General features: G+C 34.5%; 1 pseudogene across 1 annotated transcript in view; it reads left to right on the plus strand.

Annotated features, from left to right (window-relative positions):
- Window positions 1-23,496, plus strand: part of LOC309662117 (DNA-directed RNA polymerase III subunit RPC4 pseudogene) — a 47,416-nt pseudogene that overhangs the window by 13,306 nt on the left and 10,614 nt on the right. The window contains exon 1 of the transcript in view: window positions 1-23,496. This exon is cut by the window's left edge and continues 13,306 nt beyond it; it is cut by the window's right edge and continues 10,614 nt beyond it. The product of the transcript in view is annotated as a DNA-directed RNA polymerase III subunit RPC4 pseudogene (transcript).

The following is a 23,496-nucleotide window of genomic DNA, read 5'->3' on the forward strand; positions in this document are numbered from 1 at the left end:
ATGATATTTTCATATGAAAATTTGGTATTATCATAGGAAAAATATGGTTCTTCATGTTGCTGATGCTCATCCCTCAGAACTCAGATAAAACTCATGTCTTTTTTTTTTCATTTTTCTTTTTTTATTGAAGTATAGTTGACTTACAATGTTGTGTTAGTTTCTGATATACAGCAAAGTGATTCAGTCATACATACATATTTTTTTGCATATTCTTTTCCATTATGGTTTGTCACAGGATATTGAATATAGTTCCCTGTGCTATACAATAGGACCTTCTTGTTTATCCATCCTATATATAATAGTTTGCATCTGCTAGTCCCAAACTCCCAATCCAACCCTCCCTTGCCCTCCTCCTTGGCAACCATAACTCTGTTCTCTATATCTGTGAGTCTGTTTCTGTTTAGTAGATAAGTTCATTTGTGTACTATTTTAGATTCCACGTATAAGTGATATCATATGGTATTTGTCTTTCTCTTCTGACTTACTTCACTTAGTATGATAATCTCTAGGTCCATGGAGATGAAAATGACATTCATTCTTTTTTATGACTGAGTAATATTCTATCGTACATAGTGGGTGGGCCAAAAGGTTTGTTTGTTTTTTTCCATAAGATGGCTTTAGTAGCACTTAGTTGTCTTTAACTTCATTGGAAAAATTTTGTTAGGTTGTATGTGACAGCTGTAATATCAGTGTGCATTTAAAAAAAGACATCAAAACTGGTGAATTTTTGCGTAACCATTTTAATATTGAAGATGGAAGAAAAAAACATTTTCGGCATATTACGCTTTATTATTTCAAGAAAGGTAAAAATGCAACTGAAATGCACAAAAAGATTTGTGCATTGTATGGACAAGGTGCTGTGGCTGATTGAATGTATCAAAAGTGGTCTGTGAAGTTTCGTACTGGAGATTTCTCGCTGGACGATGCTCCACGGTCAGGTAGACCAGTTGAAGTTGATAGCGATCAAATCATAACAATATTAGAGAACAATCAATGTTATACCACGTGGGAGAGAGCCGACATACTCAAAATATCCTAATCAAGTGTTGAAAATCATTTGCCCCAGCTTGGTTATGTGAATCGCTTTGATGTTTGGGTTCCACATAAGTTAAGCAAAAAAAACCTTCTTGACCGTATTTCCACATGTAATTCTCTACTCAAACGTAACAAAAATGTTCCATTTTTAAAACAAATTGTGACAGGTAATGAAAAGTGGACACCGTACAATAATGTGGAACAGATCGTGGGACAAGAAAAATGAACAACCACCAACCACACCAAAGGCTGGTCTTCATCCAAAGAAGGTGATGTTGTGTATATGGTGGGATTGGAAGGGAGTCCTCTATTATGAGCTCCTTCCAAAAAACCAAGGATTCACTCTAACAAGTATTGCTCCCAATTAGACCAACTGAAAGTGGCAGTCGACGAAAGGCACTCAGAATTAGTCAACAGAAAACGCTTAATCTTCCATCAGAATAATGCAAGACTGCATGTTTCTTTGATGACCAGGCAAAACCTGTTACAGCTTGGCTGGGAAGTTCTGATTCAACCACCATATTCACCAGACATTGCACTTTGAGATTTCCATTTGTTTCGGTCTTTACAAAATTCTCTTAATGGAAAAAATTTTCAATTCCCTGAAAGACTGTAAAAGGCACCTGGAACAGTTCTTTGCTCAAAAAGATAAAAAAAGTTTTGAGAAGATGGAATTATGAAGTTGCCTGAAAAATGGCAGAAGGTAGTGGAACAAAAGGGTTAATACATTGTTCAATAACATTCTTGGTGAAGATGAAAAATGTGTCTTTTATTTTTACTTAAAAACCAAAGGAACTTTTTGGCAAACCCAATACAAAGCTCTACTTTTTAATTTATTAATTGTATGACTTTGGCCAATGGTCCTTCTGACTCAGGCTCCAAATATGAAAAATGGTGATAAAACTCTCTATGTCATATAACTGTGGGGAGAATTAAAAGAGATAATATATACAAAAAGCTTTGTCCAGTGCCTTGTGTGTAGAAGGCCTTAGTCACTGGTCTTTATTAACGTTCATAAAAATCACCTCAGTGTAGTATCACGTTTGTCTAATTATTTCATTCATTTAAGATCTTCCATCATCTGGGGGGAGTTTTGAACCCTGTGCTTTAGAGAAAGACTATAAATATTATTATGCTAAGGAGCATTTTCATTACTGAAAGTTGTAAATTTCATAGAAACATAGTACAATCTTCAATTTTCTGGAAACAAAGTTGCTAAGTGCAGTGAAAATTTAAGCATTTGGAAATGCAGGCTACAAGTAACAAGCTTTGCCCCAGCAAGATACATCAAGTTTGCTAATTTGGTTTACACTGATCTACTGCCTTTGTTTTTCCTTTCCATTCTCTACCATCAAACTGACAAACTCATTCACACTCAATATATTTTTCTGGAATTTATATATAATTATTTTTAAAATACTTGGTGAAATATATTAGAATACATAACGAAAAGGCATAACTCCTGACAAAACTGTAGAAAAGTAATGACAAACTCTTGGGGAAAATATATCAGATAAAGTCAATAGTCTTCTCAGCACTTCCCAAAATATTCTTATGTAGAAGGATGTTGGCTTTAAGAACAAGTAACGTGAGACTAGAAGATTTTGCATTGATATCTAAATTATTTGCTTAATTGTATAACTATACATTAACCTACTTCAACCATAAAATGATTATATCTTAATTCTTTCATATTTAGATTGTTTGGATTCTATAGAGCTAATATGTTCCCTTTAGAATCTTCAATAACAAGCATTTAATATTCAAAGATATTACTTAAAAAACGTTGTCTTTGGTAAAGGTTTTTCTCCAACATGCATTTAATTTATCCATGTGACCGCAATTATTGCCTTTGTGAAATCAGGCAACTTTTACGAGGGGTCTAAAGTAATCAATGCTTACACACCTTGAGTATTTTGATCTTTTGTTGGCCTTGGTTTTAAAGTATGAAATGTGGCTACCCAGCATCACTCATCAAGTGTGTACTTCATTTTTAATAACATATTTCAATAACACTTATATGGCAGAGACTTATATTTCTTTCCTAATTACAACTGTTTTTTTGCATTTAGTAGAATATGTTGAAATTATTAAAAATGATGATGCTTCTTCAGCCTGCATCTTCGATCATGTGTGAAGACTGTCACAGGGGAATGAATAAATTACTTAATTAAAGTTGTTTTATGTAAACCACTTTTATGAATGACTTTTAATTCCTGAAAATAATAAAAGTTATATGTATTTGCAAAAATTTTGCATACTAAATTAACTTATAATGGTCTTGTCAGATCCTAGAACATTGGAAATGTTTTACAAAGGTTTAATGCGCATGAGCTCATGACAGGTCACTAATGGAGTCTACTTAATATATGTCTTAGGAAGCTTTTTTTTTTTTTTTTTACATTTCATATAGATCAACCCTGAAAGAGATAATTTTCCGTATGATTAGTCATGTAGAGTGAGTATAACTAAATTAAATGGATAAAAACAGGTTATGTTTACTCTCACATAATATTATCTCTATATAAATACATAATCAATGTGTCCCAGAGTACTGTACTTTTACTTTGTGAGGAAAAGATCATAAAAAGTCCTTCTCCACTCTCAATCTCCTCTCCTCCCCCCATAGTTTAGAAACTGGTTATTTTTAAAGGGAGAAGCATGTGAATTGAGCAATTAAATGTCGACAGGAAACCAGAATTTTAAAGTATAGTACTGGATATGCAACTCTGCAGAGTACATGGAATTATTTATTAAACATCAATCTCTTACTTGGCAAGTTTCAATATATAAACCATATGGCAAATAACATATAGTCAAATAATAAGTCGCCATGTGGAGGAATATTTTTGCTTCATTTGTTAATCATTAACTCAGTATTTATATACTAGACTCAAGTTTGAAATAGCATACGTATGATTCATATGCCATACATTTTCTACTTTTACTTTGAAAAGATAGCACTTCTATCATGCTATTCTGTTACATTGAGTCAAGGTAAGTTTCACAGTCTTCTCAAAATAATGGTTCCAGAAAACTTTGCCAATGCATTGGGATTGGAATATAAAATATAATTTATCTAGGACAGTTTAAAATAAATCAACTACTGAGTTTATCTATTTCAAAGGGGAAATCAAATGCTTTTACTAATTATTTTACCAAATTAACTCCCGTAAAATTTTTTTTGAATTGGAAATTGTGCACTAGTAAACATTATTACTATGTATCCCATAAGATGTAGTTTGTTAATTATTAGGAGGTAGTGTAGAGAGGGAAGAATTTTAAATTGCTGATTAATTAATTAATATCATCTCACCCCACCATGGAAAACTGTGTCACCTCTAAAATTACACATGGTATGTGCAATTTTAATTTGTTTCATGCAATGTAGCTCTCATTAAGTTTTTTAAGGTAGAATTGGAAAACAATATTTGAGTATTAAGTAAGATTAAATTTATTAGATAAAAATGATGTGTGGTTTCACACAAAATGGATAAATTTATTTACTGTGTGATAAGTACTCAATTGTGCCCTATATGATTGTTTGATATGTCTGTGAATTCTTAATTCAGGAGCGATTATGAAAATAACAAATTGAATTATTATTATGCCTTTGGAAAACATTTCAGAATAGAATCTTTGCTATTTAGTTATTTCAGAGTAAACACAGTTCCAGCAGTGAGATTGCCTCTTTTTATACATTCCATACTTGGCCACTTATCTAATTTAAAATTATATGTATTGTAGACATACATGTACTGAATGTTTATTCCATAAGGTAGGAATAAAAACAGGCTTCATACTACAAAATTATAAAATGATACATATTCTCTTGCTGTACTCACATTTCTGGTTGGAATTAAGGTTCAGAATATCAGTTTTTACTGTGAATATCAGTAATTTTTAAAGGGTTTTTACTTTTAAAAATATAATTATGTTAGAGCTATAATGTTAGTATTATACGATTTTTAAGATATTTGAACTTGAAGGCACCTATAGGATCATCTAGAAGTCCAACCAAAGGTCAAGATAAAATTGAGCTGTTTTTCCTTGCAAATCATAATAAACTTCCTTTGAGAAAATATTTCTTTTCAAACTTTGTCTCTTTCAACTTGAAATTTTATTGCTCTGCACTTTTAAGATTCATCTTCTTGTAACAAAGTGGTAGGAGTTTAGAGATTAAAAAAAAATCAACAGCTGAAAAAAACTCTAGAAAACCTCTTAAATACTCTTTAAAGTGAAATGGCAGCAAGTGTTCTGAATCTGAAGCAAAAGCAATAAAGCAAATAAAGCTTTCACTAATATAAACACGTTTTCTTTAAGAAAAAAAGTCCTTGTTTAGCTTTAAAAGCTAAGAAAATGCCTGAAAAACCCTGTTCTTAAATCTTTGCACATAAATTAGATTAATTCATTATCATAATCTAAATATACTTATAGTCATCATCAGAAAGACATATACTTATGTATCAGAATAATAGAAGGATATTTAGAAATGGAAGAGAAATAGCTGATTTTTTTTTTCAAAGTTTGGAGTCCAAAAGCTCAGTTTACATTTTATTTTCTCTGATATCTAAGATTCCTTCATTTCATTCACCCTCTGTTATGGCGTAGAGAGAAAAGTTGGAAATAAACAGTGTTTTGATATTATATGAGAAAACTCAGGCATCCAGGCCACCTGTAATTTAAGCTCCTTTTGTTACCTTTCTTTTTTCTCTTTTTTTAATGGAATCTCTATCCTTGATCAACTATGTGAGCTATGAAAATGATGAGAAACGTTTTCCGAACTTCAGGCTCTGTATTAGCTTCTCATTTAAAGTAGCTTTTTCATCTGCTTAAGAAGCATGGAGTAAACTGTTTTTGACATGAGTTTCACATTATTAAAACGTTCCCTCCATCCATCCCCAAAAGCATAGCTACATTGAGTGGAAAGAAAATCAGTTTTATAAGGAAATTTGTTCCTTTCTAACGACAAATTTTGGTACACGGTAGTTTTTGTTTTTTGTTTTTTTTTTTCTGTTACTTGTATGAGCTTTATTCAAGTAACTCAAGTTACTTCTGTGAATGTGAAAAGTAAAACACAAGTCATGGGATGTTGAATTCAGTGAAGTATAAAATTCAGCTCAAAAATCACATATTTATGCCAAAAATACGAGAAGCTTGAACTAAATGAAAAGACCCTGTGGTTTGTGTCACTACTAACAAAATTTACTGATTTTGCAATTCCTTCAAAAAGTTAGACCATGTTACTCAGAAGCTTATACAAAGCAAAAGATATAATCCTTTCAAGAACTCTTAACATATTAATTGTAAGTAATATTCTGTAATCCTTCTAACATCTAGTTTATTTATAGCATCTACAAATCTGGGCTCACACTGCAAGTGCTCAGCCTAGGCCTGGCAACCACTTTAACTAATGCATTCAGCAAATAACTTTAGCATTCTGTTCTCATTTCCCTGGTTATAAAATGAGAATATTAAACTTTGCCTTGAGTGTTGTGAGAATTAATTATTTAATGTTTATAAAGTTCCTTCCAGCTCCAAAGTAGAAAAGTCACAGACGTATTTCTTCTATTCACAATGGATGTTCTCATAAATGCAAATCAGGAAGGAAGTGTTGTTTTTAACCGTAATAAAAATATAAAAGTCAGAATGAGAAATGGAGTCAAAGAAAAGATGATGTAATGCATAATGTATATTTTAATTGTTAGAGTGAGTTTCCATGTTTTGTAATTTTTACCTCCAGCTATGCGAAATAACACAAACGTAAAGAATATGTAAAGATGGTCTAACATGCAGATGAGTACGGGCAGCCCTCCTTATCCACGGGTTTCAAATCTGCCGGGTTTCCAAGGCGCAGATTCAACCAACCTAGAACGGAAAATACTACACGACCCGGGGTTGGTTGAATCTGCGGATCTGGAACCTGTAGATAGAATAGGAAGGGCCGACTGGAGCGTTCAAGGATTTTGGTATCCTCTGGCGTCCTGGAATCTAGCACCACAGAAAAGGATAGGGAGCGATGACTGTGCTTACTTCTGTGAAACTAGAACCACTCAATGAAAACTGAATTAAATCGAGTCAGTAATATAACTTTACAATGGACACCTTTGCAATTTAGAATCTGTAAAAGGAGGGCAACGGGGCGAAATGCTTATCTGACTGGATCAGGATTTGACTGCATTCGGTAAGTCGTGATTGGAGGGTAAATGTATGGTTCTTGATGGTTCATTTGCTGGACTAAAAGCTGTGCTGATCAATGGCAATATATTTGTTACTTTGTTCCTTTGTTTTGTTTATTTAAGTATGCTGAGAAAGGAGAATAAGGACAATGAGGTGAATTTTAAATAAAACAATTTATTTTAAAAAACTGTAGTCTTCTCACTTGTTTGGTTTAGCAGTCCTCTATTCCTTTTTTCCCCAGTTTTATTGAGATATAATTGACATGTAACATTGTGTACATTTAAGGTGTACAACCTGATGATTTGATACATTGCAAAATGATTACCACAGTAAGGCTAGTTAAATCTACCACCTCACATAGTTACCTTATTATTTTTGTGTGAGTGATGAGAGCATTTAAGATCTACTCTCTCACAGTATTGTTAACTGTAGTCACCATGCTGTAAATTAGATTCCCAGAACTTGTTCATCTTATAAATGGAAGTTTGTACACTTTGACAAACATCTCTCTATTGCTTTTATCAAGCAGTTGTACTAATGAACAGTAATATTTTGTTTGTATGTCCTTCACAAAATTTTAGAAGATAAGATGGCAACTTATGTTGGTCTTTTTAACTTTTTCCAAAAATGTTTTTTTTTTGATATTCAAATGTTTGAAGAATAATCTTGAATTTGCATATATGTGTAAAAGGATTGTGTTTCATAATTCTTTTATTGAAGGTGGACAACACATTACTAATGTGGTTACAGAACATTAAATTTTTATTAATAATAATGAAAATACCTAGAGTGTTTGTTCTCCAGATTTTGCATTGTATGTGTAAGTGTATGTATGTAGTAGAGAGAAAGGATGATATCGTGCCACTAATCAAATATTTTGGGTGAACATGGCTTAGAGGTTTAAATTTTAAATTTGTGATTAATTTTGAATATCTTATACCAATTGAAGTAAAGTAGTATTATGATACTCTTTCTTACTACTACATTATAGAGAGGAAAGTAAATAAAATTGAACTAAAGAAAAAACTCAATACAATTTAAATTTTAATAGTTTTCCAATTCCAAAATATATTAGAAATTTTGAAAAACAATATATTGAATAAACATATGTACTTTGGCTATGCCAAAATTTGTTTGATGAGTTGATAAAAGTGTTAACCTTTCTTCTTCAACATTTTGATTGGTGAAATAGGGTTATGTTATCACATTGAACTTTTGGAGTGATAACTTTAAGAATAATCAATAATGTGAAGCCTGTAGTGTTAATCTCATTGCTCTTTCAGAACGATTGATAGAAAGGGTTGGCTTTAAAACACTAAGCTGTTCAGTTTTGGTACATGACAAATAGCATCAACATGATTATATCTGGAAAAAGAAAATAAAATCCCTCCTGAAAGCTTAAGATCTGTGCTAAATAAGACACTGGGAACCATTCAGCATTTTGTGTTCCTAAATGACTAAAATTTATTTAAGCAAAGTTGATGAAAAAAGGGAATAATGGCAATTAAAAAAATCAGATTTAATTTAAAAGGCTATTGATCAACTATCCAGCTTTAAGCAACAAATACTCCCCACTTAGTAATTTTGCTAAATATCTTGCTTTATGTTTGGCCACTGCAACATAAAAGTGCTTATGTTGGCAATAAAACTAAGGGAGATTTAATTAAGCTGTATAAACGAATGTAAACATGGTATTGTAGTGTTGTAAGAAAATCAAGTTTTGTTTTGTTTTATTTTTCCCATCTAACCATGGTCGCCAAAAATGCCTAATAGAAGTACAGATATTTATATGAATTAAAAATTTAGTAAGCTCTTATTAACTAATGAGCCAGCTTTTTTCTTTTTAAACCAAGTTATCTATTTGAAAACCAATTTACTTGTCTCATCTTTCTTTTATAAAGTCCAATAAGAAATAAGTAAAATTATATTTAAAATTTTAGACTTAAATGACAGAAACATAAATTAAAACCACCTGAAGTCCCCAGAATATAGTGTACTGCTTCTTTTGATTAAACTTTAACCAGTACATAGGAGATTTTCCTTTGGTAAGGTTTCTGTGTAAATATTAAATTAAATATTTGGCCATTTTTATTGAGTTGGTTTTTGAGATTATTAAAAAGTTTTTTTATATATTTTAGGTAAAATTTATTGATCCAATACATGCTTTGCAAAAATTTTCACCCAGTCAGTGGTTGGCCTTTTCACTCTTTTAACAGTGTCTTTTAAAGAACAGACATTCTTATTTTCTCTCTCTCTGTCTTTCTCTCTCTTTTTTTTTTTTTTGTTGTTGTTGTTGTTGAAAAATGGATTGTGCTTTAGGTGTCTTGGCTAAGAAATCTTCCCATAATCCAAGATTACAAAGATTTTCTTTTGTGTTTTTTCCTAAAAATTTTATAGCTTTAGGTTTTACATCTAGGTCTATGATCCACTGAATTAATTTTGTAATAGTGTGAAATTTGGATTAAAGTTCATATTTTTACAAGTGATTATCCAAATGTTTGAGCATTGTTTGTGGAAAAGACTAGTCTTGCTCAATGAGTTACCATTTTGCCTTTAATAAAAATAAGTTGTCAAAGGTTTAAATACAAAATTTGAAATAAGCCTGTGTGGGTCTATTTCTGAGTACTCTGTTCCATTGATCTATTTATCTTGACATCACTACCACACTGTCTTGATTACTGTAGCTTTATAATATGTGTCAAAATTAGGTTGTGTTAAACCTCCAACTCTGTTTTATTTCAATGTCATTTTGGCTATTTTAGAGATTTTAATTTCTGTATTTTGGCTGATTCTGAATTTTAGAGTTGGTTTTTCAATTTCTACAAAAATTCCTGTTGGGATTTTGATTGGGAATTCTATGTATAGATAAATCTGAGGAGAATTGACATCTTAAGAATACTTAGTCTTCCAACCCATGAAAAAGCTGTTTCCCCATTTATTTTAATTTTTCTCAACAATAGTTTGTAGTTTTTGGTATATAGGTCATGCACATTCAAAAACATATTTTACCAGATTTATCTGTAAATAAACTATTTCATAGTTTTGATGCTTTTGTAAATGGTATTTTTAAATTCAATTTAAGATTTTTATTATTATAAGAAATAGAAAAATAGGTTTGTTTTTTATGTATTTCCTTGAAGATAATGCCAGAAGACAGTGGTTATATAGGGTATTAGAACAAGGGGAGTAATAATTTTACACATAGTGTAGGGAAGGAAAAATATTTTTCCCTCTAACGTCTGACTTCTTAGCCAAGAGCCCTCTAATGAAAAACAGATTAACAAGAGAAAAAGAAACAGACATTTATTAACATGTATACCTCATGTATGCATGGGAAATACCCAGGGAAAAATGAGTAACTCAAAGAGGTGGCTTAGAATTCAGGCTTAATTACCATCTTATTCTGGAAAGAGGAGGAGGGATGTAGGTCTCTTGAGGGAGAGAAAATGGTTTTTAGGAAAGTTGAATGGGCCCTTAGAAGAATAGATGAGAGATACGATAGTTTGTGACAAAGTTTGTCTGGGTGTGGTATCAACTTCTAGCTGATGAGAAATCAATCTTTCTTGGTTGATGAAACTCTCAGGAGAGGATTTAAGACAACTTGAGTTCTTTCTGGAGGATTTGTCTTTAGGCAGATAAGGAGAGTTCAGAGAAAGACTCTCCCTGCATTTGCTGGTTTTTAACTGCCTACAGCTCAAAATAATCAATATACCAAAGTGGCATATTTTGCTACCCTTCAACATCAGTGGGCCACAATTTACCCTGAACTGGAGAGCAGTAGAGCATGTCATTAGTCACTTACATGGGGGAAAAAATTCTGCTGCTCTGAGGCTGGCCAGGTAGTTATGAGTTCTCCCAATGAGCAGAGCCATACTCGTCAGTAGTAGCCTTAATACTGAAAGATCAGTATGCCAGGAGTAGGAATTGGAAACCAGGGAAAAAATGACTGTGGTCAAATATAACATGCAAACAAAAGTATTAAGTAGAAGTGACAATGAAAACCATGCATATGAGCAGAGACTGAAAGGAAATGTGCAGAAAAATGAGCTGTTTCACTCAGAATATGGACATATATGATGTGATTATTTTTCTAATTGTTAAGTATATTGTAATATTATTATAATAGTTTTATAATAATGACAATAACAATGATAATATTGTGATAGTTGGTCGTCTTGGTCATAGTTTTACATGCTATGAGTGCACTTATGAGGAAAGATTCTGAGTGTGACAGGAACTTATAAATGTATCATTTATGAAACATTAGTTCTTCTGAAAAGTGGATTATTTTACATAACTCTGCTTTAATTGAATACATACCATATATTCAGAATCAAAAAAGAAAGTAGATGAAGAGTGAGGGGGAAAAAGAAACAATCTACGAACGATTAGTATCAAAATGATATTCTCAAGTGCATGGAACATCCTTGAACTCTTTTTCCTAAGAAATGAAATTTTCACCTCAAATTTATTTAGATCAAAGGATACTTGGGTAAAGTAACTTTAGATTCTATCCCTGACTTTGATTTTCACTTTTAACTTTGTATATTCATGGTAATATTTGAAGGCACAGTTTTTTTTAAACCCAAATAGATTAAAAACCTTGAAGTCACATCTCTGGAATAAATATCCTACAATTTTAAACACCCTGGGATTGCAATTTGAGTGTATTAAAATAATTCTGCTGTAAAATTAATGCTTTTACATATTTTATAGAAAGAACAAAATTTTATTAGATAATTTTACCTAAGATTAAAAGTAACATGCAATTAACAGTGACAATGGAAATATCAAATGATAACTATCTCAAACTTACATGAATTTTAATGTCATTCTCTACACATTTTTCTTGTTTATCTTGACATATTTCATTAATAGTATGAAATAAACTAGTGAAAAAGATAAAGCATTTTCATATAAAAGTAAAAGTGTAAAATATACTTGAAACATATACTATTGTGCAGAATTTTTCAATATTTATTTTACCAAGGCTGACAGCAAAATGAAAAATAAGAGATTTTGTGAAAATATTCAGAATTTTTATATTCAGCCAAGAGAAACATGAAAGTTGATTTTTTGTGTCTATTGTATTTTCAAGAGTGCTACAAATAGGATAGTAAAAAAGAAAAAGAGAAGAATTTTAAGAAGTACAGTAAAATACAGAACTTTTTTTTCTTATTGCTAGAATGCTTGGAAGTTATAACCAAAAGAGCTCTTGACCTCATGAGCACCTCTGTCTTTTATGAGAGCAAAAATATCTCAAGTGGCACAGTGCTTCTTTTTCTACCCCTGGTTTCATTAATTTAGATATACAGTAAATGTTCTTTTTCAGTGTTCTTGTTTGGTCATGTCAAAAGAGACTGTAATAGCTGTGAGATCACAGGGAAAATGATGAAGGATCGGTGAAAGTGAAGTAAATCGGTTTCAGTATTGTCCTGTCAGTAGAGATGAATCAGGATACAGCAGCCTTCTCTTTTAAATATTTTTTTCCAAAAAAAAAAGAGAATTTTATCCTTGAAGCAACTACTTTCTCCACCTTATCATTGATCTTATTCATTGTTACTATGGAGTTACAGCTCAGGAAATTCTAGAAACAAAGTGTACATTTCAAATGTTTTTTTAGTTAAATGTACTTGGCATATGTTTCAGTGGGAAAATCAGAGTGCTTGCACCCTTCCTCTTCCCTAAATTGATAAAAGTTTGGAAATGCATTATTTAATAAGCAAAGTATACCCTCCATACAAAAAAAAACTAGATAATACCTAACCATGATTAACTTGTTAGTTTTAGGTAAAAGAAAATAGCAAAAAAAATCAACCTCTAAATTTTACTCTAGCTTTAATTAGCTAAATAATAGAAAATATGTTTTTATTTCCTTCAACTAGCTCTACAATTCTGTTGTCATTCTCTTTGTTTTCTGTTGTTAGCGCTAACCCAAGAAAAAGATATAAAATAAACAAATCTAAGTTCCTAACCTCTTACCAAAGTTTATTAAATCTCTCAAAATTAACAACCAGATTGTGCTCAAATTAATAAGCTAAAAAGAATATGTGGACTTTCGTTTTTCAAAAGGAAGCACTTTGAGAAAATATACATTACAAAATAGTTTCTGAGTGATTTGTTCCTCAAAGAAATATGTTTTTTGTACTCTGTCACTGATTTACAGCTTTGCATACTTCAAATTTTTTTCTAGATTTATTGAGGTATAGTTGACAGTTAAACATTGTATATGGTTAAGTGTACAACTTGATGATTTGATATGCATATATATTATAAAATATTCACCACTATTTTGCTAGTTAACATATTCATAACTCACATAGTTACTATTTTCTTATTTTTTGTGTGTGGTGATCTAAAGATTTACCCTCTTAGCAGATTTCAAGGGTACAGTACAATATTGTTAATATAGTCACATCATTGTCCATTAGATCTCTAGGACTAATCTTTCATAACTGAAACTTTGTAGCTTTGCTTACTTTTTAATCTGTCAAAAAACTTTTTTTAAGAATTTTTAAATTTTTCTGAGGCCAGGGGAGTAAGATAGCTATATGAAATGGGAACTTTAAAACTGAATCAGGCTTCATTGGCCTTCTATGTGCTAAAGATTTAACATACAATGGTCTTTACTAAAAGGCTAACTACGTGAAAAGATGGAAGAGATTAATAGTTAATCACAGTGATAAAAATTCTATTTTTGGCTTTATTTTACATAAGAAGTCCAATTCTTAAGATTTAATTAAATTGTCCCATGTTTTACTTTAATGTTTGAAATTTTCCAAGTGTGTAATGATAGTGATCATTTGACATAAAGAAGAAAGAGTCCTTTTCCTGGGAGCTGTTCTAAATAAGTGCAAACCAATTTCTCAGAAGAGTAAAGAATCTGACTAGTAGTGAAAAGTCTGCCCTGCTGAAACCATGCTAATTAGTAATTACTTCACCCATCTAATGCTATCTTAACTCCAAAACACTGAAGCGGACTGACTCTAAAAAAAAAAAAAAAAGTGAATTAAATAAGAATGTACTCACCACTCATTTTAATTCTATTGGATTTGGAGAATTGATTTATGGCAATTTTGAGCAATTGCCCAATTTAAGGGAATTATTTCAGATAGTGTTCAGTGTAATTTTAAAGTTCCTGTCTTTTCTAGAGGTTACTACATCATTGATAGCTGAAATTCTTCTCAGAGCTGTTCCATTGCAAATAAACAATTTGAGCTTCACTTTATTATTTATAACTCAATGATGTCAGGAACAATCAAAGAGATATTCATCTACTTGGCGGATTTCATAGAAACATGCATTTATGAAATACTGATGTTATATCTGTACTGCATAATGGCAATATGTACTCAAGAATAACCTATTTGGAAGACTATTGTATTATAATCTCAGTCCTCTGGGGAGTTATTTAATCAAAATAGCTCTGCTTAAGTGCACTACAAGAAGAGACATGAAAAAAATGTCAGAGGATCAAGGAGAGACAAAGGACTAGAAATTGTAATACTAAAAGTAGTTTAGTGCCTTGAGGAATGGTAATTTTTTTTTTTCTTGAAGTGGAAAAAGCACTGATAAGTCAGGAATATCAGAGCTCCAACTGAGATCTCGGTGAATGGCAAAATAAATTCTCATACCCATGAACAACTAAACACCTAGATAAAACGTGTTAAGTGAAAATGGAAATGTAAGTCACACTGTGCTTCTTAATAATCAGTGTTAGTGAAACACTAATTGGTATCATATGATTATAAGCAACCATATTGGATCTTATTCCTCTACCTTCTTAACTCTTTTTTGTACAGCACAACTTCAAGTAGGCTTTCCAGTAATTCTATGAGCTAAATTCTAGCAATCCTCATGAGTTATAATAAAGAGTTAAAGAACATAGTGTCCTTGCATAATAAATCATGTATTAAGATATACAGTCTTATCTTACTGTGGAAATCTATGGTAATTGCTCTATTAATGAGTACTATGTGTTTAACTAGCGTGCCTAATTATCTTAAATTTTGATTATTGAGGATAAAACAATATAGGAGGCACAGAATGTTATAGAGAGTTTTACTTCTATTTATTTGTTTTTGTGTGTGAATTCATTGTCACCTTTCTCCACTGTAAATGCATCACATCAAAGTTGCCTCCAAACTATCTTTACAGGGTTTTCCTCCTGTAATCCAATACCAGTGATTTTTTCCTCCTCTTTGGTGGTCAGTGCTTTGGCGTTATACAATTATTGATATTACCATATTAATCTTTTTCAAAGCATTCCAGCTTATAGTACATGACCATGCATGACCATCTTCTTAAAATTTGTCATCTGCTTCAAAGTAATCAAGGATAATACTCTGTTGACCTTCTCTGTCTCTAGCATTAACTATTATTACTGCACAATATATTTCTACTAATACCTCAGGATACTATTGGTAGTAGGTGGGTTATAAAACATAAATTATGAATACGAATTTGATCCTGTATTTCTGTCAGGGCTTAGTTGCTTGGTGTTTGAGAAATCACTTGCTTCAATATATTTCATATATTCTCCCATCGTTGCTCTGAGTTCAAGAGTATTACCCACCTTACATGCCGATCAGTGTGTAGCCAGTGTTTCAACCAAACATGATTCAAAACTTACCTTTTATGAGATCGTCCCACAAGCCTGGATGGTCCTCTTTATGACAAAATCCACCTAGCACTGATCTACTCCCTTTAGATATATTTTCCTATTTAATTGTTTTCAGGAAGACTTACCATTTAATTCAAAATGATTTTAAATGTCAGTGATAATGATTAGTAATGGATAGCATTTTTGAGCATTTGCTAATTTCCAGACACTGTGTTAAGTGCTCTCTATGAAATATCTCATTTAATGCAGTAACACGAAGAGGTAAGGATAGCAGGATAGCTGTTAATTTTTGACAGATAACATAGAACTGGGATCTAAATCATGTTTTAGAATACCTTAGTTGTTGGCCTCTAGGAAGAAATTTGAGCTCAGTTCAAATATTATTCTCTCTAAGAGGCCTTCCCTAACGACTCTGTACAAATACCATCTCTGCCATTATCACAGCCTGTCTTTTTTGGAACATGGTAGCTACAGCCTACCTACCTGTGGACAGTGAAATGTGATTGAACTTTCTATTTATCACTTCTCAGTGGGAGAGTTTAAAACCAGTGTGAGGTTGGCTTAATCCCTGTTTCCTTGCCACATTGGCAGGCAATGTGTCTGATGGCGGAGGCTCCATCAGCTCCTAGAGTGAGGAGACATGGATCAGAGCCCCTAGCCAATGTGATAAATAAAACTTTATTATAAGCCGCCACGGTGTTGGGGATTCTTTTTAGAAACCAGAGGCTGATTGTACACTATTAATTCATGTATTCATTCAATCAACAAACATTTTTATGTACCTGCTATGAATTAGGTACTGTTCCAAGCACTAAGAAAATTATAGTAATCAAAACAAAAACCCATGCCTCTTTGAAGCTTGTTTTCAGGGAAAAGATAGATAATAAGGAAAAACAAACCAACAAAAAAAAAGAAAACTATTTTTTTTTTTAACTGTCTGTTAACGGTGATATAGTGCTGTGGGAAAAAATGTGAACTTGTAATAGGGAGTGATGCAGGTTAAACTGTGTGTTGAAGGAGTTAGTTGCTGATAGACTGATATTTGACCAAAGGGCTGAAAGATGAAAGGAAGCCTGGCGTATAGTTATATTGAAGAAGCACTTTTCCAAGAAAAAGGGACAAACTTCTGTCATTAAAGAACAGTAAGGAGGTTAACATTTGTGACAGAGGGGAAGTACAATGAAGGCAAGACCAGAGAGGCAGAGGAGGGTCTTGTGGGCTCTTCAGTTTTCATCTGGCATAACTCGCTCACTGTGAACAGTGCATGGTTGTTGAATAAATGAAAGAACAATCTCCATAATGATAAGATTTAAGTATTCCACTTCATTCTACCACAAACCAAAAGAAAAACTCAGTTGAACTCACCAGGTCTACATCAAACAAATGCAGGTACTATTAACAAGTATTTGCACAGGTAGGTATATTCTAATAACACCTCTCATTGGTTCAAAACCTTACTGAAAGAAAATTGAAAAAAAATAGTGATATCTATAAAAATGTGTTTCATTAGTTTTAACTTAGCCACCTATGATAAAGAACCACTGGCTAATGTTTTAGTTACAGGAATAGATTTTTTTCCCCAAATAGCTTCCAAAAAGTATCTTTACAAAAATTGTCCTAGAAGAAGAATGAGATTATTGATAAACATTTTGTACCAAACAACCCATGATTATTCTTAAAAGTAGCCAGCTATGCTTTGAGATATTTTCTTTCATGATTCTTAACATGTTTGTTTCAGTTATCTAATGTTGTGTAACAAAACATCCCAAAACTTAGTTTATTATTTACTCACAATGTGTGAGTCAGCAATTTGAGCTGAATTCAAGGGAGAGTTCCTTCTACTTGTTTATGAGTCCTCAGATGGAATGGCTCCTGATTTTCCACATGCCCTTTCATCCTCTAGATGCTAGACTAGTCCTTTTTAAATGATTGTAGAAGCATTCAGAAGTTGCTGTTTAGAGACAATTCTCCACGAATCCCTCACATTTCTACATGGCTAGGCATTTATGGACAACTTAAGAATGTTTGTATAAGGAGTTATAGCAAGCTAGTACTGTGTTATCAGGGAAGACTTTCTTATATTACAAAGTAATAAATACAATGTCTCCTTTGGAGCAAAGTTTAGGCAAGTTTTTTAGCATCACCTTATGGGATTGGGGGTTTCAAAGCTGGACACAGATTAGCTGTGTGTTCAGAATTCACCTAGGCCCATGTTGAATCACCCCTGTGGGACTTGGAAGGTAAAAGAGATCAGTGAGAGCATGAAGTTCAAGCTGCCTGCTACACTAGAAGTTATAAACTGTGCAAAACCATTTGGTCTGGTTGTCTCCTTACTGACTAAGTCTGTGGAAGTGTGACAAGTTCACCGAGCAGCAGCTTGCAGTTTAGGGACTACTTGATTGCAAGCTTTTCCAAATAGTAGACTTGAAAATAAAAGCAGTGTCACTTTTGCCACATTCTATTGGTCAAAGCATGTCCCAGGGCCATACCAGATTCAAGCCTTGAGGGATTAGACTCTGTGCTTTGATGGGAGGAGTGACAAAGACACGTTAGAAAGGAATATGTGTAATTGTAGAATTCTCACTTTCTTCTGTGTATCTTGTAACCTCTTGTTCATAATTTTTCTCTCTTTGAATCTGTAAACTCATAATTCCTTAAATTTATATTTATTCTCCTAATCGTCTCTTCAGCTCTGTCTAATCTGCTATAAACAAGTTCACTGAGATTTCCAGCTTTTTACAGAAGTATAACAAATACATAAAAATGTGCATAAATCACAAGTATAAACAGCTTGATAAATTTTCACAAATTACCAACAGCCTTGTAACTAGAACCTAGATCAAGAAAGAAAATATCACCAGCATTCTCAAAAGCTCCCTTATGCCCCTACCTAGTCACTACATACTCCCCAAGGATAAACAATAGTTTTGCTTGTTTTTGAACTTTATGTATGAAAGGAATCATATGTATGTATTCTTTTGTGTCTGTCTAACTTAGTTCTACATCACGTTTGTTAGAATCATCTATGTTATGATTCAGTTCACATTCTCTGAACACAATGCTATTATGTTAGAAAATAATATCTAAAAGTTAAGATTTTTAAAAATGTATTTTTAAAATTTAGAACACACTAATAATTTATATCAAGTAAGGAAGAACCCATACTTGAAATTAGAAAATATTTATACTTAAATATGTAAAAGTTATTATTTCTCAAAACTTATGAGATGAAGCTGAATTGTTATTATATGAGAATTAAATATGCTAATATATAAGAAAAGAAAAATAGCAGCCAATTAAGTAGCTAAGCATCAAACTTTACAATTAGTATACTATTAATAAAATATCCTCCAAACAACTATAGAAAGGAAAAAAAAAAAAGGGGTAGAAATAAAATAGACATACAGACATAAAATTGTTAAGATTGTCAGAGACAAGTTTACTTTTTCTCTTCAAAGATTAATACATTTTAAAATATCTACCAAAATTAATAAAAAAAATTTTGATTAGTTACAAAAATGTCCCAGATCCTATATGCTTCCCTGTAACTACTCCTTTGATAACATAACATTGTAACTTTAAAAGAGTTGTACCTTATTTCCTGAATCTTTTAATGTGGGCTGGCTTTGGACTTGCTGTGGTCAATAGAGTATGAAAGAAGTGCCAGTATTCCATTTCCAAACAAGACATCAAGAGTCCTTTAGTGCCTATGTTCTCTTTTTTCTCTGACTCCACTTTGAGAACAAGTGAATGCCAGCTAACCTGCTAAAGAATAAGCAACCAAGTGAGGAAGAGCTTAGTCCTCGTTATTGAGTCCAGCCAGTACAAACAGAACCACCTGGTTGTCTGCTGCTAATCACAGACGTGCACGTGGGTATCTCTAGGCCCTTGGAGGCCAAATGCTCCGCTAGCCAACACACACACATATGAACTTAAAAGAGCTTATTGTTTTAAGCATATAGGCTTTGTGGTTGTTGGTTACACAACATTATGGTAGCAGTAGATAACCACACAGAACCCATTATAATAGCATATTATGTATTTCCAAAGAATATATTTTATAAGTTAAAAAACCTCTTCTTAATTTTAATAATGTTGATAAGTAATAAGCAAGCAATGAGAATTATAGAAATAAAATAATTAATTAATTAATTAATTTAAATAAGATGAAAAGATACTCAGGTTAAGTTTTAAAAGGTGTTGTGGACTTCCGCCCCGGCCCCGAGGCCCGGCTGCAGGTCGCCTAGGAGGTGAAGTCGGGATGCGCGTGGTGCGGAGCTCCAGCCCCGGTGCGCTGGGGCAACATGAAGAAAACGCCGCAGGCGAGCCCAGCGCTCCGGGAGGGCCCCGACCCTTCCTCTCTGGGGCACGGGGGTCTTTTCCTGTGGAGGCCGGTGCCTCCCCTCACCCCGGGCTGCCTTCCCTCCATCCACTCCAGGGACCTCACCCTCAGGGAGTCAAGAAGAAAACCTTCTCCCCAAATATCAGTCATAAGATCAAGGAAGAGCCCAAGGAAGAAGTAACCATCAAGAAGGAAAAGCGTGAAAGGGATAGAGACCGACAGCGAGAGGGCCATGGACAGGGCGGGGGGCGCCCAGAAGTGTTCCGGTCCCACTCCATCTTTGAGCAGGACCCAGCTGAAATGATGAAGAAAAAGGGGAACTGGGCTAAGACTGTGGATGTGTCGGACATGGGGCCCTCTCACAACATCAACATCAAAAAGGACACGAGGGAGACAGATGAAGAAACAAAACAGATCCTGTGCACGCTGGAGAAGGATGATTTCATCGATGACCCTGGGCTGAGGAACGACGCTCGAAATATGCCTGTGCAGCTGCTTCTGGCTCACTCGGGCTGGCTTTTGAAGGAAGAGAATGAAGAACCAGATGTCAAACCTTGGCTCAAGGAAGAGGACGTGGAAGTGGGCGGGGCCTGCTGTGAAAGTGAAAGACGAGCCACGAGCCCCGAGATGAGGAGGAGGAGGGCAAGATGAAGCCTCCTCCCAGAGCAGCCAGGAAGACCCCCGGCCTCCCGAAGGATATGTCCGTGGCAGAGCTTTCAGGAAGCTGAGCCTCACGCAGGAGGAGGAGCTGCTGTTCCTGCAGCTGCAAGACTGGCTCCCCGGCCAGCCGCCCACTCCGGACGTCGAGCCTACCAAATCAGAGGCGCAGAGCGAGGGCGGACAGAGGGTGGTTACAAAGCAGGAGAAAGACCGGGAAGCCAGGCTGGTAGAGAGTGCTTGTACCCTGACAGAGGGTCAGGTCTGCAAGCTGCTCATCCGCAAGTCCGGGAAGGTGCAGCGCCTCCTGGGCAAGGTGACTCTGGACGTGACGATGGGGACCGCCTGCTCTTTGCTGCTGTCCTGTCTGTGGGCCTTGGAGACAGTAGGAGGGGTGAGACGACAGTCCTGGGACACGTAAAGCACAAACTTGTATGCTCTCCCAATTTTGAATCCCTGTTGGATCACAAACACCGGTAAAATAAGCAGACGGAGGGCGGTGGTGACCGTGCAAACAGCGGCTGCTGCCTGCTCCAGGCGTTGTGATCTAAAATCTGTTCGACCCAAAAGGGGCCTGTTTAGCCCACCCACTCCAGCCACTGTCCCCGTTTTGTCCACAGGGCCCACGTGGCTCTCTCCCACAGCAGCTGTGAACGGCGCAAAGACCTTCCCACAGCCCCGAAACCGCACACCCTCGCTGCTGGGCGTCTTGTCCCTGCTTATTTCTTTTTTAATTATTTTATTTATTTTATTTTTGGCTGTGTTGGGTCTTCGTTTCTGTGCGAGGGCTTTCTCTAGTTGTGGCAAGTGGGGGCCACTCTTCATCGTGGTGCGCGGGCCTCTCACTATCGCGGCCTCTCTTGTTGCGGAGCACAGGCTCCAGACGCGCAGGCTCAGTAGTTGTGGCTCACGGGCCCAGTTGCACCGCGGCATGTGGGATCTTCCCAGACCAGGGCTCGAACCCGTGTCCCCTGCATTGGCAGGTGGATTCTCAACCACTGCGCCACCAGAGAAGCCCCCCTGCTACTTATTTTTATAGTTATGTTTTGGCTCTTCAACTGAGTGCATCCTCCCCAGGTGGAGAGGGGACGGTCTGTGGGAAAGGACAGGCTCCTTCTCTTGGTAACGCCTTGGTTCTCAGGGAAGAAAATGGAAGGATGGCTGCTGCTGCCTTTTCTCCCTCCTTCCTCCCGAGAGGCGGCGTCGGAGAGAGAGCAGGGACTTGAGTCTGAGACTCAGTCGCAGCTCTGTCTCTTACCAACTGTGTGACTGGACAAACTACCTAACCTTTCTGAGCCTCATCTTCCTCTTCTGACAAAAATGAGGGTGATACCTATCTTACAGGGTTGGTGTGACGATGAAATGGAATATCGTCAATGAAAAATCCTTGCACAAGGCCAGACATACAAAGTTGCCACTCAATTAATGTTAGGTTAGTTTCCCGAAAAAAAAAAAAAAAAAAAAAGGTGTTGTGATATCTGTAGTTAACACTTAAAAATATTCATAGAAATTTTCTTCTATTGTAGTTTACTTAAAATCAAGATACTGAGCAGTAGGTATGACTTTTTGGAATTCATTGCTGGGATACATAATTGCTATATATGTGAAATATTTCATATCTCAAGGAGTTAAAAGAAATTTAAGAAATGGTGTGTTTTTGGTCAAAGGTAGTCAAAAAGTACCAAAAAATTAAAAATTGTGTCTTTGTAGTACTGTCTAGGCATGTAGTTTGCAGCCCAAATAACCAAGGCCTCAACAACTAAATTTTAGATGCCAAAAAAATATGCAGTTAGAAGTATGACTGTGCTTACCATCAAAATCAAAATTTAACATATGGCTTGATAATATAATTGACAGTGTTTATGAGTAAGTCACAAAGGTGACCAACCCATCAAGCAGAGTGTTCATTGGTAATAAAATATAAACAAAAGAAATAGGATATTTCTAATGATTTTTTTTGTTAATCTATGCATTTCATAGATTAACATAGATTATCTTGTGCTCCTGCATAAAATAGGGATATTCTCATTGACAAAACTAAGGCAGGTTGTAGAACAAAGCTTCCCTTCTCCACTGGCTTTGATAAATGCTCGTTGGAACTTTGCTTGCAAATCTCCATTTTTTCTCTGCTAAATACAGGCTTTTGATGCTTTTCAGGTGAGCAGGAACAAAATGAAAATAATAAAGTTTTTGTTGTTGATTCTGTTTTGTCATATTCCAGGCAGTATCTTCTTCAAAGTGTATTATTCCTGAGATTAAAAGTGAAGGTTGAATACATTTCTGACATAGATCAAGTTTGTGTGTCTGTGCCTCACTACACCTGCTTTCCTTCACTTGTAAATTAGTGTGTCTGGTAGTACCATATAAGTCTGTTATGAACATTAATGGGAAAATGCATGTGAACAGCTTGGCACAATATCTAACAAATAGCAAATGCTGACTAAAGTTAACTATTTATTACAGATCATTCCTGAAGGAGAAGCATTTCTGTGGATAGTATATCCCATTCACTATATACTGATTTTACAATCTTTTGTTTTAAAAGATGACTTTTTCTTATCTTCATTCCCATCACTCAATAGTAGTGATCTTATCTGAGCCTTTGTTCTCTATGGAACAATTACAACTTCTACTCCATCAAAAGAGAACTAAATCAAAC

The sequence above is a fragment of the Balaenoptera physalus genome (genome assembly GCF_965194825.1).
Source record: "Balaenoptera physalus genome assembly, chromosome: 5".
In the NCBI taxonomy this organism is placed as follows: Eukaryota; Metazoa; Chordata; class Mammalia; order Artiodactyla; family Balaenopteridae; genus Balaenoptera; species Balaenoptera physalus.